Here is a 15,756-nt window from a genome sequence, read left to right as displayed (position 1 = left end):
GGCGATATTGGCATTCTTGTATCGTGAGATGTGCAAGGCGTCATTAGTCGTGAATATAATACAGTAGAAATCGGTGGATGTCTGTTGCTGCTACAATCATGGGCTTGGCATAGACTTCCGTTTTTGACACCGATTAGTCGGACTGCGGTTGACTTTCCACTTGCCGGAAGGTAATATAATCCTCTATTTTAATATAAAATATAATTAAAAAATATTTATTTTGATTAAAATTATTGAACAAAATGTCTCTATTTTTGTTTTGATTGATATACAGATGGAGGCATAAAATTGAAGGCACAGGGTTGGTGCACAACAACATTAAAGAGTTCAGGTTGAAGATCGACATTAAGGCCAAAAAGGAGGTATGCATAATTTGTATTTTTAATTATTATTTAAATTAACTATATTATTTGATTTAAATCAATTTTATTGTTTTTGTAATTTTACAGTTTAATTGGAGACCATACATGAATGAAGAATTATTTGCGTTGATACCGCACGATATTTTAGATGGGTTTCAATATTGGTGTGCTGTTACACCATTGATCAATTTTGCTTTTGTTGAGATCCAATTTGGGGATAGAGTGCTGAGGCAATTCCACTTCCACCAACCTATTCCGCGAAGTCCATGGGATGACCTCCTCCAAAACTTAGATGGTCGTCGTCCAGTGAATTGGGTTGAGACGCATGACAACCTGCACAAATTTGATGGTCGTCGTAAAGAAAGCGTTAATTGGGTTGAGAAGCATGCAACCTACATTAATGCTTGGAACAATAGGGCTTCATTCATGCCAACTCTTGACGCCATTCAAGACGACGACTTTAATTTTGAGACTTCGGCTTACCTTGCTTATTTTTTGGATAATGGAAAGCCGTTCCTCACAACAATAGTAGAGAGGCGACAATTTTTGAGGTTTAAGAAAAGATTTGGTAAAGCTGAATACTCTCTACCGAGTGGGAGTGGGAGTTCATCTCTACAACCTGAAGCGGAAATGACCGATGTGGATAATAGCGCACCACAATCGTTGCATCACGCAGTTGATGATTCTACTGTCCCGGCATACATACCAGAGTTTGTGCAGCCCGAGGCACCCATCTATTCTCCTACGTTTTCGCCGACGTATGACTTTGAACACATGACAGTTCAAATACCCCCAATGAATGAGGGGATGGGTACAATACTCCTGAGCCACAACGGCCACAACGTATCAGACGTCCGCCCCGACATTATCATTCAACAACACCCCGGCATCGACAACAATTGTAAACTCGTTTGCTATTTATTACAATTATTTATTGAAAGACTAGTTTTTTTAACCTTAACAATGATTTTTAGTATCAAATCATTACTAGTATCAAATAATTAAATATTTAGTAATCAACTATTTTAAATCATTAGTATCAAATAATTAATATTAATAAATCCTTATTAATAATTAGTAAATCATTAGTATCAAATCATTAAATATTTAAAAATCATTAATAAATTCGACTATGTATAAATTTAAACTCAGTAATCCACACTTGTACACTCATTTGTTAGTATTCTATTATTAGTAATATTAAATCATTAGTATTAATCATTATTATAAATTACTAAATAATAACTAAATAATTATTATAAAATCATTATTATAATGATTATTATCAATCATTACTAAATCATCAAATCATTAAATATTTAAATCATTATTAAATCATTTTTATAATGATTATTACTAAATCATTATTATAATGATTATTATCAAATCATTACTATAATGATTATTATCAAATCATTACTAAATCATCAAATCATTAAATATTTAAATCATTATTAAATCATTTTTATAATGATTAATAAATACATAGAAATATATGATTACTAATGATGAGGCCTATATCTTGGTAAATTAGGACAATTGTTTTTTTGAATGGCCTTCACCCCTACATAATCCGCATCTCTTTGCTTGACCTCTCTCTATAGCATGGAAATCCATACTGGTATGAATTCGAGTGGACTTAGGTCGACCCTTTGGACTTCTGCGAAGCATTGGATTTGGTAGCCATTCATCATGATCCTTTTTGGGCCAATATGATTCATTCGGGATCTGTCTGAACACATAGCTGTAGACATTTAATATCCTACGTAGGTGGAAGCATTCATCAACATAAGTGTATGCGCTTACACCAGCATACATGCAGCGACTGCATGAGCACATGGATATTTCCATGCCTAAAAACGACCACAATCACACCATTTGTGTCGTAAATCAACTCTAAATGTTTGGTCTTCTCCTCCGACGTTACGACGTATGCACGACACGACAAAAGTATGACCAACTCGGTCGAAATTATGAACAACCATTGATAGTACGTCTCTTTCACCCACACTCGCTATTGGGAGATGGCGTGTACCTTTTAGTACCGAATTAATGGCCTCAACAAGGTTTGTCGTCATATGTCCATATCTCCGACCTTCATCGTATGCTCCCACACTCGCTATTGGGAGATGGCGTGTACCTTTTAGTACCGAATTAATGGCCTCAACAAGGTTTGTCGTCATAGTCCATATCTCCGACCTTATCGTATGCTTGCGACCATTTTTCCCGCGGTATTTTTGAAGCCCACTTCCAAACACGCTGATCTCGTAAAATACCTTCAAATTCTCCAATCTCTTGTCAAAATTTGGTCGACGTAGTTCGTATCCTGTTCCATAATATTGTGTTAAACCGCAATTAAAAAAACCACGTAAAAAATACACATATTGGAAAATAAAACTTACCATGCTGACTATCTCGCTACGAATATGTGCGTTATAAACTGGTCGATACTATCTTGCCAATAGACGGATACAAAATGTCGGATATGCATACGGATGTATCCAACGACTTCCTGTCGTTCAATTGCCGCCAAAATACCCGTTCCTCTATCGGATATCAGCAAACCCATCTTCACGAACGACTATTGACGTAGATTGGTCAGAAAGAAATCCCAAGCCTCTGTTTTCTCTCCCTCAACATGGCGAATGCAATTGGGAAGATATTTCGCTCACCATCTTGAGCAACTGACATTAAAAGTACATGCCTATATTGACCATACAACCACGAACCATCTACTTGGATCATACGTTTGCAAAATGGAAATCCTTCAATACATGCCTTGAATGCCCAAAATGTCTATGAAATATTTCTTCCCTGGCAGAAGTTGACCTTCTTCGTCATATGCGGGCATGGTTTGAGACTTCACTATAGTTCCTGGGATAAATCGCTTCATTGCTTGTAGAATGTGTAGCTCTTGTACGATGTATCCCAATCTCCAACGTCAACTTCATTGCCTTCATTTTCGCATTCCACACCTTGCCATCATGCCTTTGATTTTTCGACACTCTGATCTTCCACTTGCACTCTGGGCCATATTTTACACACTTTGCGTATAGGGTTTTCTGGTTGGACTCTGCAACATGGACTCAACATGGCATTTGATACGTACTCTTTAATCGCCAGCGTAGCTTCATTTTTTCCTCTGAATTGCACCCCAACTGAAAATTCACCAGAATTATCGAATGATTCAGTCATTTGGTACGGAGGTAAATATGGCATGTCTGGGAATTCAGGTGCCCTCATTGCATCATAGTCTATCTCGTACATGTGAGGAGTAGCTTCATACGGTGTCGGAACTTCATCAAGCACCTCCCCAAAATATTTTCGTCGCCGCCCAAAACGGGTTCTTCAGTTTCTTCATCTTCGCTTGAATCATCATGAATTTCTCCCATCGATTTTCAGCGTCAATATCACAACCAATTCCGGTATGTTTCTCGTCTCATACTCTGCTGCTGTAGATGTCCCCCCGACTTCATTTACACTTTCCAATAGTGCCATAAAACTGTTCGGGAACCTGTATGTCGGCTCCTCAAACTGACTATATAAAGCCATTTCAGATGGATTTTGAGCCACACCTCTTGATGACCCAGAACATCACATATGTTACGCACATAAACAATAATTCAATAACTGCTATATTGGTTGACTCATGTAATCCAACCATGGTTCCAATATGGTTCCAATATCATCACTTCTCAAGTGGAACTGCAGCATATCTGACTGGGTTAGAGCATATCATAAACCTATACCTCAAACCATCAACTGCAGCTCGAATTTTTTCTATCTTATGCTTCATTTCTATAAATGTGATGTCTTTTTTGAACATCATATTTATTGGTTTTTTCAGACTGAAAAACTACTCCGACCTCATTTTCCATAATCTGTCCATTATAATGGACAATCGTGAAAAGTTTGCTCATTTTCTCTACAAATAAAAAATAAATTAATTTAGATTAAAAAATTAGATAAGATAATTTCATAAATTATTAATATATAATATATATATATTATGATCAAATAAAATTTATTATTTAACTTGATTGATTGCTTACTAATAACCTAATAATGATTTGATAATTACTATTAATCTAATGATTTGATATTTAATGATTTAATAATAATATGATTTAGTCATAATCACTAATAATTATTTATTCTAAATATTTAATGATTTAGATTTGATACTAATCATTTAGTAATTATTACTAATAATAATGATTAGTTTGATAATATTTTTTATTTTTTAAAAATAACAAACAATTTGTTAGGCAAAACTGTCGAGATAATATTTTTAAAACAACTAAATATTTTTAAACACATATTTTTTAAAACGGAAATTATCTCGCACAAATTAGTTTATATAATCTAATATAAACTTATAACTAACTAATTTACACATACACAACAATAAAAAATGGACAACAAAATAATAAAATTACTCACGTCTTTATGCCTTCTTCCTTTACTTTCTTTTCCTGCCTTGTTTCTTTCTTCGAATCAATTTGTACGTGGGCAAATATTGTGAAAATGTCATGTAGTGTAAACAAAATATTATTAACAACAATAGCTCCCACAAATTAATTTTATATAATCTAATATATATAATATACCTTAAACTAATAAACTATTTATTTATTATAATAACTTAGTTAAAATAACAAACTAATTAAGCACTAATTAATTTTTTATAATAACTTCAACTTCAACGAACAACCTAATATACGTTTAAAGACACTAACAAACTAATTAATATTTTTTTATATTTAATAACTTAAACTAAGAAACTAATTAACTAATTTTTTATATAATATAATATATAACTTAAACTAATAAACTAATATAATATAACTTAAACTAACAAACTAATAATTTATACTAACAAACTAATTAACTAGATTTTAGTTTACCCTAAACCCGAAACTAACAAACTAATAATTTCATACAATAAACTAAATTAAACAATAAAAAAATTACCTCACGAACTATGTTTGAGCCTTTATCTTCTTTTCTTCTTCTTCTTTTTCTTTCTCTCGGCAAAGTTTATATGTGCGGTTTTGCTTGTGCTTCTACCCTAAACCCCATATCCTTTATATAAAGCGACTGAGCGTTGGACAGAGTCATTAAATTTGACTGTTGAAGCAAATAATATTAGCATTGCATCGTATAACTATTGAGCATTGAAAAGCTGCAATTGAACAGTAATATTTACTGCATTTGGCAGCTAAATTAATGCTGCATAACGCAACTATGGATGCACACATGCAGCTACGGATGCAGGAATCTCCCAGCATGATGCAACGCATGCAGTTACACAGGAATCTCCCAGAGCTTGGTCGCCGAGACTCCATGGCGACCTACCTACCACGGTGACCTATACCGTTCGACGTGCATGCCCCATGCACAGTTCCCACGTCCCATGCACAGCTCCCACAACTCCCCCATGCCCCATGCACAGTTCCCACGTCCCATGCACAGCTCCCACAACTCTCCCATGCATGCTCCAATACTATTTGATTGCATGGCGACCTACACCTGCAAACCACACAGGTCGCTTGGATGCCATGGCGACCTCCAATGCCATGGCGACCTCCAAGGTCGCCCGGATGCCATGGCGACCTCCAAGGTCACTGTAGAATTCACCCCATTTCAGTAATTAATCTGGGATGTGCATTATATCGTGAATAAAAAAGTTCGAGAACATTATCTCGTGAATTCACCCGTTCGAATTCCCTCCTTTTCAAAACAAAAACAAATTCTCCTGGTTATGGGCTCGAGCAAAGTGCGTATGAACGGCGGTAGTGGCTTCGGTGAGTGGCCGACATGTGCTGGTGGGTGGCGTTGGGAGTTGATAATGAATATTTATTTTTATTATTCCCATAATATGATGCCCCCACTTCATGTATTGAATATGCTAATGTTTTGTATTTTTGCAGGAACATAGGGTCTTCACGAGGGGCATGGACAGCATGGGTGGCTGTCAGTGATGTCGGGCGTGATGCTCCACTCCAAGGTTGGAAATGGCACCAGCATGGGCAGTTCACATGGGGGAACTGCACGTGGGAGCTGAAAATGATGCAAAATGGGTTGGGTCTTGTATCGGGGTCGGATCTGACCCGAGTTCTGGGTCGATTCTTGAGCTTGCAATTAATTTGGCTTGTAATTGGACTTTAGACGCTTAACTTGTATTTGGGATTGAATTTCAAATTGTGTCGATTTCCAAATCGAACATATACGATTTTAATCCAATTAAGCACCTTAAGCTTTCAAACGTAAATTCCCATGATTTGTCACTTGAATTAATCCCTCCTCGAGCACAAACATCTCCAAATTAATTCACAATCATCTTCAAGTGAATTTAAATTGTCCGGACAAAATAAGGGAAAATCAGATCGAATAGAAATTTTGAGAAAATTTGAAGGACATTAAATTAAGATTAGAAATATTATTTTCACGTGTTAAAATGATGGAAAATATTGTGGACCATTTTGAGAGTTTATTTCCATGTTCAATTTGGATCGTTGGATGAAAATGGCAAAATTGAAGTTTTTGGAAAATGGCATGGGTAAATTTGTAAAGGGAATAATAATGTTCAGCTTTGAATTTAGAAATATGATAAGAAACATGTGGTTTGGTATGAATGTAAATATCAAGTTTCATTAATGGTAAAATTGTCATTTCTCATTAAATAAATTTTAAATTCATTTAAGCTTAATAAATGACAATTTAACATGAAATTAACTAGAAATTTCATGAAAATATGACCTTCTTCAAGCTCCATTTCGTGCTCCTTCATCCTAAGGTAAGAGAAATTATATTTTCATTTTTTGAGCAATTTCATTTGGATTTTGGATCTAACCGTGAAATAGAAAATTTATCTATTTGAAAAACACTGTCATTTGGTACCATTATTGCATGCTAATCTTGCTTGAGTTCAAATAGATCAAATTCTAGGGTTTATGTACATGTTAGGGTTTCATGAATTGATGATGGATTTTGAGGTTATTGATGTCGTAAAATCATTTCCAATCTTGATTGAAGTTTAAAACCACCTACAAATGGTTCTATTGAATTTGGCTAAAACCCTAAGTTAGGGGAAAATTATGATTTGATGAAATTAAGTTAGGGGGTTTGATTCTAGAGGTTTCGAAATGATGAATAGAGGTTGATTTCATGCTCGAATCAAGTGAAAACCATGGAACCCTAACCCCTTATAATTTTTGGCTCTAATGAAATAATTAGGGAAAATTTTAAATTTTCCCATGGCTTAGAAATGATGTTTGAAAGGTTCTACAAGCTTTAGAAAGTTGTTTGGTCAATTTGTAATTTTGTGAAAGTTGGGGGACCTATTCGATAACTATGAAAAGTTTTGGGGTTAAGGTGTAATTGTTTAATAGTTATTGTACTATGTTGAAAATTAATGTTAGCATGTTTAAAGTCATGCTAGAGTATGAAATTGGGCCACTTTAGAAAGTTGGTAAAAGTTGAGGATAAAATTATAAATATGAAAAAGTTGGGAGCTTAAGTGAAAATATTATGTGAAGTTTTGCTAAATTTGAATAAAAGGGATATGAATTGTCAACTTGAAGTATTAAGGTCAACGTTGATGTTGCGACATGAAAATTTTATCGAATGAGCATCGAAATGCTTTTAGGAATCTATTTCCTAACGTGTATGCCTATGTAAGATTCTAACATGTGGTTTGAAATGTGTATGTCTTATAATGATGTTCATTTAGATTATGATTGAAGTCAAGATCAAGTGAAATTAGAGTTGAGGATGAATGTGAATTTCTAAGGAAGGTTTGCACGCTAAGGACACCAGGTGAGTGCATATTTAATTTGTACTTATGTTATCGAATAAATATTGGCTTGCAATGAGCCAGTGACGGAGTTTCTATTGTAAGAAGTGACTCCTAATGTTGTATGACTTGATGATTCATGCTTATATGTGCATTTGGTGATCTAACAAAATTAGTGAATAAGCCAAAAATGCAAATTAATGAAATCTGTCTGGATTTATGATCCGAAGAGTAAGTTTAAAAATCACCATAAATTCTACAGAAGTAATTAGAGGATAATATTTATATCTTTGGACTTGTATCAAAACAAATGGCTACTGATTTTCGAGGAGTGTACAAAAAGATATGAATTTTTAATCGATGATAGGTCAGAAAACAAGGCAGCAGATTCTGCTCAAAATAGTTCCTGCAAGTCAGCTTTGAAAACTCACTATAAATTGTACAAATTGAAATAGAAGAAACGCCTTATATGGTTAGATTGTATTTGAGTCTAGTTTATGGTGATATAAATGAATAATGTTTTAGTGTATGTATTAATACATAAGAATATTTCTTTGAATGTAGTACAAACTACCAAAAAATGAAATGGTGATAAAAATTGGGATCGAACCAAACCGAAAGCAAAGAATTAAGTTAAAGCTTAGTGAAGCTTATATTGTTACTTGTATATAATGTCAAAGTGAGTGCATTTATTATGTACTTATATGATATGAGAAAGACTTACGATGAGTCAACCTTGAATGTTTTTAATAAGCGTGCTTTAATATATTTTGAAATATTTTCATAAAGTTTTATGAATGATTTTTAGGATATGAACTACCCTGAAATAAATGGATGTATTTTATAATATTTTATCATCTACTGATGTTTTGGAATAAATGTCTAATCTACGATTTGGATTTAATAGCCTAATGTATGTACATTGAGAGTCATAGGTGCAATTGTAATACCTTGAATAAGGTGGTTATTGATCGATTCTGTTTAATGCATTTTTGTATTCTTGTAGTAGTATTTTGTGTACTATGGAGTAGTACTTTGTGTACTATGGAGTAGTACTTTGTGTACTATGGCACTATGTGTGTAAGGATGGTGTTCATAATGAATTACCACTCGAAAATTGTAATACTTTGAATAAGATGGTTATCGATTGATTTCATTGAATGCATTATTGCGTTATTGTAGTAGTACATTTGTTGTACTATGGCACTATGTGTGCAAGGATGGTATTCATAACAAATTACCATTCCGGAATTGTTAGTATAGTGTCGCTGTGAATTACAGTACCTATACGTTATTGGAGCACTTAGGTGCTAATTGGGTACCTTGCAGTCTCATCTATCAAATATTGGGTTGTGAAAGTATTTTTGAATACACCGACTGATAAATTTGCTATGCACATGAAATAATATTTCCCAGGTTATGTGACGGAAACTTGGGCTTATCAAGTCAGTTTTATGCGTTTATATATTTTATACGATTTAATTCGTATTTTGATCTTTTATGGTTTACTTATGTTTTTAAAATGCTTTACTTAATTCTTTATGCCTCACTAAGTGTATACTTAGCGTGTGATGATTTTCACGCGTAGGTAAAAGAAGTGAGTGAAGTAAGGAGATGAGCTTGTCATCAATCATCGAAGGCTACTTACCGATATCAGTGATGACATCCTACTATTGTTTTAAATTCTAGTTGGCATGTATATGTGTAAAACGAGTCCGTTTTGTTTTAATATGGGTTTTGACACATGTTATAATATAAATATATTTTGTTATTAACACATAATAATTAAGAAAAAAATTAGTGGTTTTCGAGTACGGAAAATGTTTTAAAAAGCATGTGCATCTCTTACTCGTGTTTGGGACCGTATACGAGAAAGTGGTGTTACACGAAGGACTAAAATATAACTTTTAAAGTATAAATATCATATTTAATATTTGATCAACGTATAAGCATAATATGCGACATTGTTCCAAAAAGCTTTTCATATTTTAAAAGAAAAGGATAATTACAAAACTTTGATATTTTCGAATTGTGCATCTTCTTTTCCAGACAAATGAAAAATATGAATTTCCATTTCCAAGATACTAAACATTGTACAAAAAGTTTTAGAATTTCTTCCAAATAGTCTATGTTATTGCAATAATTTTAATATATAGTCTTTAAAATTTTTATTTTTATGAAATGAAATATTCAACATCTATCACAACATAAATTTTAGCACGTTGTTGAGTGATTTTATTGATACGTTCTAAATTTGATTAGTTGAGCCTGTAATGTGCGTGGATTGTCGATAGTTAACAATTATTATGAATAAATATTATATTATAATTCTCATAAACTTTTTAAAAAATATTATGTTAGATAAATTATATAAGAGGTCACTAAATTATTCTTAAATGATTGCCGTAGTCATTAAATTTTTAAAAATCACAAATAATCATTATGACATTCTAAAAAGTTTAAAATATGATAAATTTAGTGAAATTTTGTAATAATTTGATAAAATTTAATGATTATTTTATAATAATTCAATAAATTGTAATTAATATTTTATAATAGTTTGATAAATCTATTGGCTATTTTGCATCTTTAAAAAATGCAACGGCTAAAACAATTGTTTAAGCATAGTTCAATGTCCTCTGATTTACTTTACCAATTGTTTTAAATCTAAACCAATGGCAATGAAACCTTATGAGTGAAGGAGAAGATATTTTTAAATCCTAACATTAATTGTTGTGATTTATAAGGACCAAACTCCAAAACAGAAACTCATTGCGATATGAATTATTGCAATTCTTTTCAATTGAACCAAAATAGGCAAATATTTTCTTCTAGTTGGAATGATTGGGTTTTTTTTCGCCAATTTTTGCAACATTTTCCCTGAATCACACTGGTCAGCTTCACTCTCTTTTCTTTATTAATTCAGATCGGTTTTGCACAGATCTATTGTGAAGCGATCCTCTTAATTCAGTTTGTTTCATTCACAATCGTAATGATTCAATTCCCAGACATTACTTATATAATATAGTATATTATCTCAGTAGATCAACTGATTGTTGGTTCAATTTAATCTTTTAATTTATATTATTGATCTATTTTTTGTCCTCTTAATAATATATCATTTTTGACATTATGTCATGAGTGTTATATTATTAAGAAGACTAAAATGAGGACGAAATTTAAATTTAAAAATTCATATAAATATAAAGAAATTAAATGATTAAGTTAAAATTATAAAATATTTTACTTTTATACTTTTCGCATTTCTTTCTTATCTTTGTAATAGAATTCAAGGTGTCGATCAGTCCTTAGCTCTACTTCAAGGAGATGTCAAAATTCAAATTTTCATAATCTTTTTATTTACATTTATTTTAATAAGTTATATTGTCTTAATAAATTTAATTTTTATGTTTTAATGAATTTTTTTTTATGACATATAATTATTTAGCATTTTAGGTGAAATTTTCATATATTGGACGAGGAGGAGGACCAAAATTAGAATATTTTATTTTAGGGCTTAAATTGTCTAGTTTTAAGATTGATAAGGTCTTAAATGTATATAAACAAAATAATAGGTCTAATTGAGAGAAGACTACTATATCGTATTAGTAGATCGGCAAAATTTAATCCAAACCTGATTATACGAATTAATCTAATTAACTTGAGATCTAAACATGATGATCCAAATTTGATTCAATACTCGGTTATAAGTAGAGCCCAAATCGTTAGATTAAGGGGTTGTTTGTTTACCTCTTAATAGAATCATTCAGCGCTGAATGCTGAACCGTTCAGCATTCAGCGCGTTTGTTTCGTACCTCTGAATAATTCAGTGCTGACTAATTCAGCAAAACAGTGCTGAATGATTCAGCACAAAAATACATTCTGAATGGTTCAGAGCCATTATCAAACAGCATGTCACATTCAGAACTAATTCATACAGAACCTCTGAATCATTCAACGTTTGAATCATTCAACACTTAACCATTCTAAAATAAACAAATATCATTAAATATATTATCATATAAATTTTAGAGTTTTCTAAAAATAGTCGTCGCTCCTTTTATCGTTAGATGGCATGTGCAGGAATCAAGAGATATCATTTATGATAGTACGAGATATTATGTAGGATTTAATATCGCATTAAATGACCCATCATGTGATCAATTCTGATTTCATTTATGATAGTACGAGATATTATGTAGGATTTAATATCGCATTAAATGACCCATCATGTCATCAATTCTGATTTCATTTATGATAGTACGAGATATTATATAGGATTTAATATCGCATTAAATGACCCATCATGTCATCAATTCTTGTGATGGCTCTCAAGAAAATTAACCGTAGATTATGTTGATACAATGATAAGTAGAAAATATTCTAGATCTTTATGTCCACGTCAGGAATCATTGTGCCTGTCCCAGGGTAATCAATCGTTGGATCGAAAATCAATCCAACAGTCAACATGCAACCTTCCAAAATCCTCATCCATCTTTAAACGGCTCTTTCGCACGTGACCTCCGATCGCGCGTCACTTCCATCAACTAGGGGATGCCATGAATGACAACGACAGTCATGTCAAATATGAAAAAATAGAAGAAAAAAACAGGCATCATAGTATGGTCATAATATTTTACACAGTGTGAATATGGTAAAAAAGATCGAGATTCAATCATCTTTTCACTCAAAATTCTATGGTCAGATCATTACAACGTCAACAATTTTTCATATTATAAATAATAAGTATTTAATGCAGTAATGATACAACACAGTCAACGAGAAGAGAGATAATCACTGTGATGTCATCATGTAAGGAGAGGAAAAAAATTACCGTCAGTAAACTCGGGACATTCAAAAGATGTATTTTTTGGCACCCAAAATATAATCAGAATCATTAGAAAACCAACTCATATAAGAAGATTAACCTGAAGGCATCAACACCAAAATAGCTTTGTAGAATCGAAAATTCTAAAAAACATATTAAAATGAGATTAAAAAAAGATAAACATAAAAACGACCTAAAATGGTAACAAAAAGCATAACATTTTAGGTTAATAGTGATTTAAAATGTGACATTTTCATAACATTTTCGATTATAACATAAAATTTTATATTTTTCATAACATTAATCTATGGTTGAAGGTTAAATTTCAATAATTAAGGTTTCGTTGCATGTCGTATGGGGTGTTTAATGAGTTGAGCAGTTCGTGAAAAGTTTGAACTCGACTCATTCAAAGCTCGGTAAAAACTTGACCTGGGTTGACTCGACTTGAACTCGAGACCATAACAAGTCGAGTCGAGCAAAGTCTACTTGACTCGATAAGTTCACGAGCAACTCGTTATTTTTTTTTATATAATTTTTTAGTAGTTATCTTAAAAAATTTATTTTATACATTCAAAAATCAAACCTTATTTATTATTTTAATATATTTGTGGATTATTAGTTTGGAGATTAGACTTTAAAATTACTTCATACATTTTTTTGATAAATTGTTTGGTTAAATTTATTAATTTATGTTTATATTAAATTCTATAGTATTATTAGATTTTACCTATAGTTAAGAAAATAAGGTAAAAATTTTGGTGACCTTAACGAACAATGAGACGAGCAATGAACATCGAGCTTAACGAGTGAGCTTAATGAGCAACGAGTTGAGCAACAAATTTTCTTAACGAGCACTAGTATAACAAAATTTTAACGAGTTTAACGAATAATGAGTCGAGTCGAACAATAATTTGTTTTAATAAACACGAGTCGAACACTATCCAATCTGTGATCAACTCGTCGATATGCACCCTTAATGTACCATAATAATTCATGAACTGTTGAAAGTATAAATATCACATCTAACCTTTTTGTGGACGGTTCGACGTGGTTTTTATCTCGTCGTCTTAGCTCAATCAGTAAAGCGCGTGGCATTTAACCAAATGATCGTGGGGGTTCAATTACAAAAGACGCTGTTATTTATCTTTCCTTTTCCTTAGTCGTCGATTAATGTATTGTACTTGTCAATTCGAACCCAGTTCTTTAGTCCTATGGCAGCAAAGCAGATCTTCAATTGTTAAAAGCTTCCACACACTTTCGATCCTTTAAAATAAAAGATTAAATATTTATTTGGTACAAAAATTCAACTCAATTCTTTATTATTATATAAATATTTTTAATTTTTAATTTTATATATAAATATTTTGAGAAGTTGAAGGTTAAATTTCAAAAATTAAAGTTTCATTTGTTTAATCTTCATTTGTGTGCTTATCATTTTATTAAGGATAAATTATACAAATGATCACTAATATTTGAGTAGATTTTCATATTCTCCATTAAAAGTTTAAAAATAACAAATTAATATCTAATTTTATCGATTTATAATAAATCAACTACTCACGTTAATCAACGCTACTAACAGAATGCTATCGTTGAGAGTTAAATTCAACTGAATTCGGGTTAAAACTATCGGTCAAAGCAGAAATGTGAAAGATAATCAGCCGAAAAGGGCATCTCCCATTTTTTCCTCCATTTTATTTTCTTCTCCAAAGAACCCAGAAAGCTTCATTCCCCCCCCCCCAATAATCATCGATTCTCCTTCAAGTTGCTGCCACCATTTCTGCCTGATGTCGTCTCCGACTGTTGTCGCTTTCGAACATTAATTAAATGCTCTTTTCATTTTCTTTCTTTCAGTCCAAATCCCCCATAAAACTATCGTCGAAATTTCTCGCATGCACCACCGTCATCGCATGATGCTGCCAATGCCATGGAGCATCGTGCAACCATACTCAGAAACAAATAACTCCAAGCCAAGGTCTTGATTTCAAATGAGAAAATTTTCATCTTTTATTTCTGTTGAGGATATGAAAGAAGATCAAACACCTAAAACAAAGAGAAATGGTGAATTATCACTTCTAGAACACACTTATTCTGTCTATTTTTACTCGACGAGATCAAAGCTGCTACCGATAACTTGGATTCCAACTTGGTTCTTGGTATAGGTGATGGTGGCATACTGGCATTGTATACAAAGGACTTTTCGACCATGGGGCCTCCATTCCGGCCGTGAAACACTTGATGTGATCATCAAGAAAACTTTCGGAATGGAGCAACTACTTTGCCAGCTGCAACACCAACATCCATTGGATTTTGATACCGGAGATGAGGAGATCGTGGTGGTTGATTACATTATCCAAGGGCAGTATTCGTCAAGATCCTCTCCCTTGGAAATAGAGGTTAGAGATTTGCATTGGGGCAGCTCGTGGATTGTATTATCTTCATGCAGGAGCAAAGCGTAAGAAAGGAATACGATAACCAGAAAGAGAAAGCACAGGCGATGGGCCCCATACATCAGAATGCAAAAGGGCTAATGGAATTGAAACAATTAGAAGATTGGAATTCGTAGGTGTTGCCCGTGTTTGGTCAGCTGGCAGCTAAACCAAGAAGGTTTTTAAAAATATATATTATTATTATAATTATTTATTATTATTATTATTATTAATTAATTAATTTATTTATATTTTGTTCAAACCCACAAAATAAAGCCCAACAGATTATAAATCCAAGCAGCCCATGAAACAAATGGAGACCCGATCCAGACCTAGTAA

This window comes from Hibiscus syriacus, unplaced genomic scaffold (genome assembly GCF_006381635.1).
Source record: "Hibiscus syriacus cultivar Baekdansim isolate YM2019G1 unplaced genomic scaffold, ASM638163v2 tig00110584_pilon, whole genome shotgun sequence".
In the NCBI taxonomy this organism is placed as follows: domain Eukaryota; kingdom Viridiplantae; phylum Streptophyta; class Magnoliopsida; order Malvales; family Malvaceae; genus Hibiscus; species Hibiscus syriacus.
The sequence above is the reverse complement of the archived record's forward strand: the minus strand, read 5'-3'. Positions refer to the sequence as shown.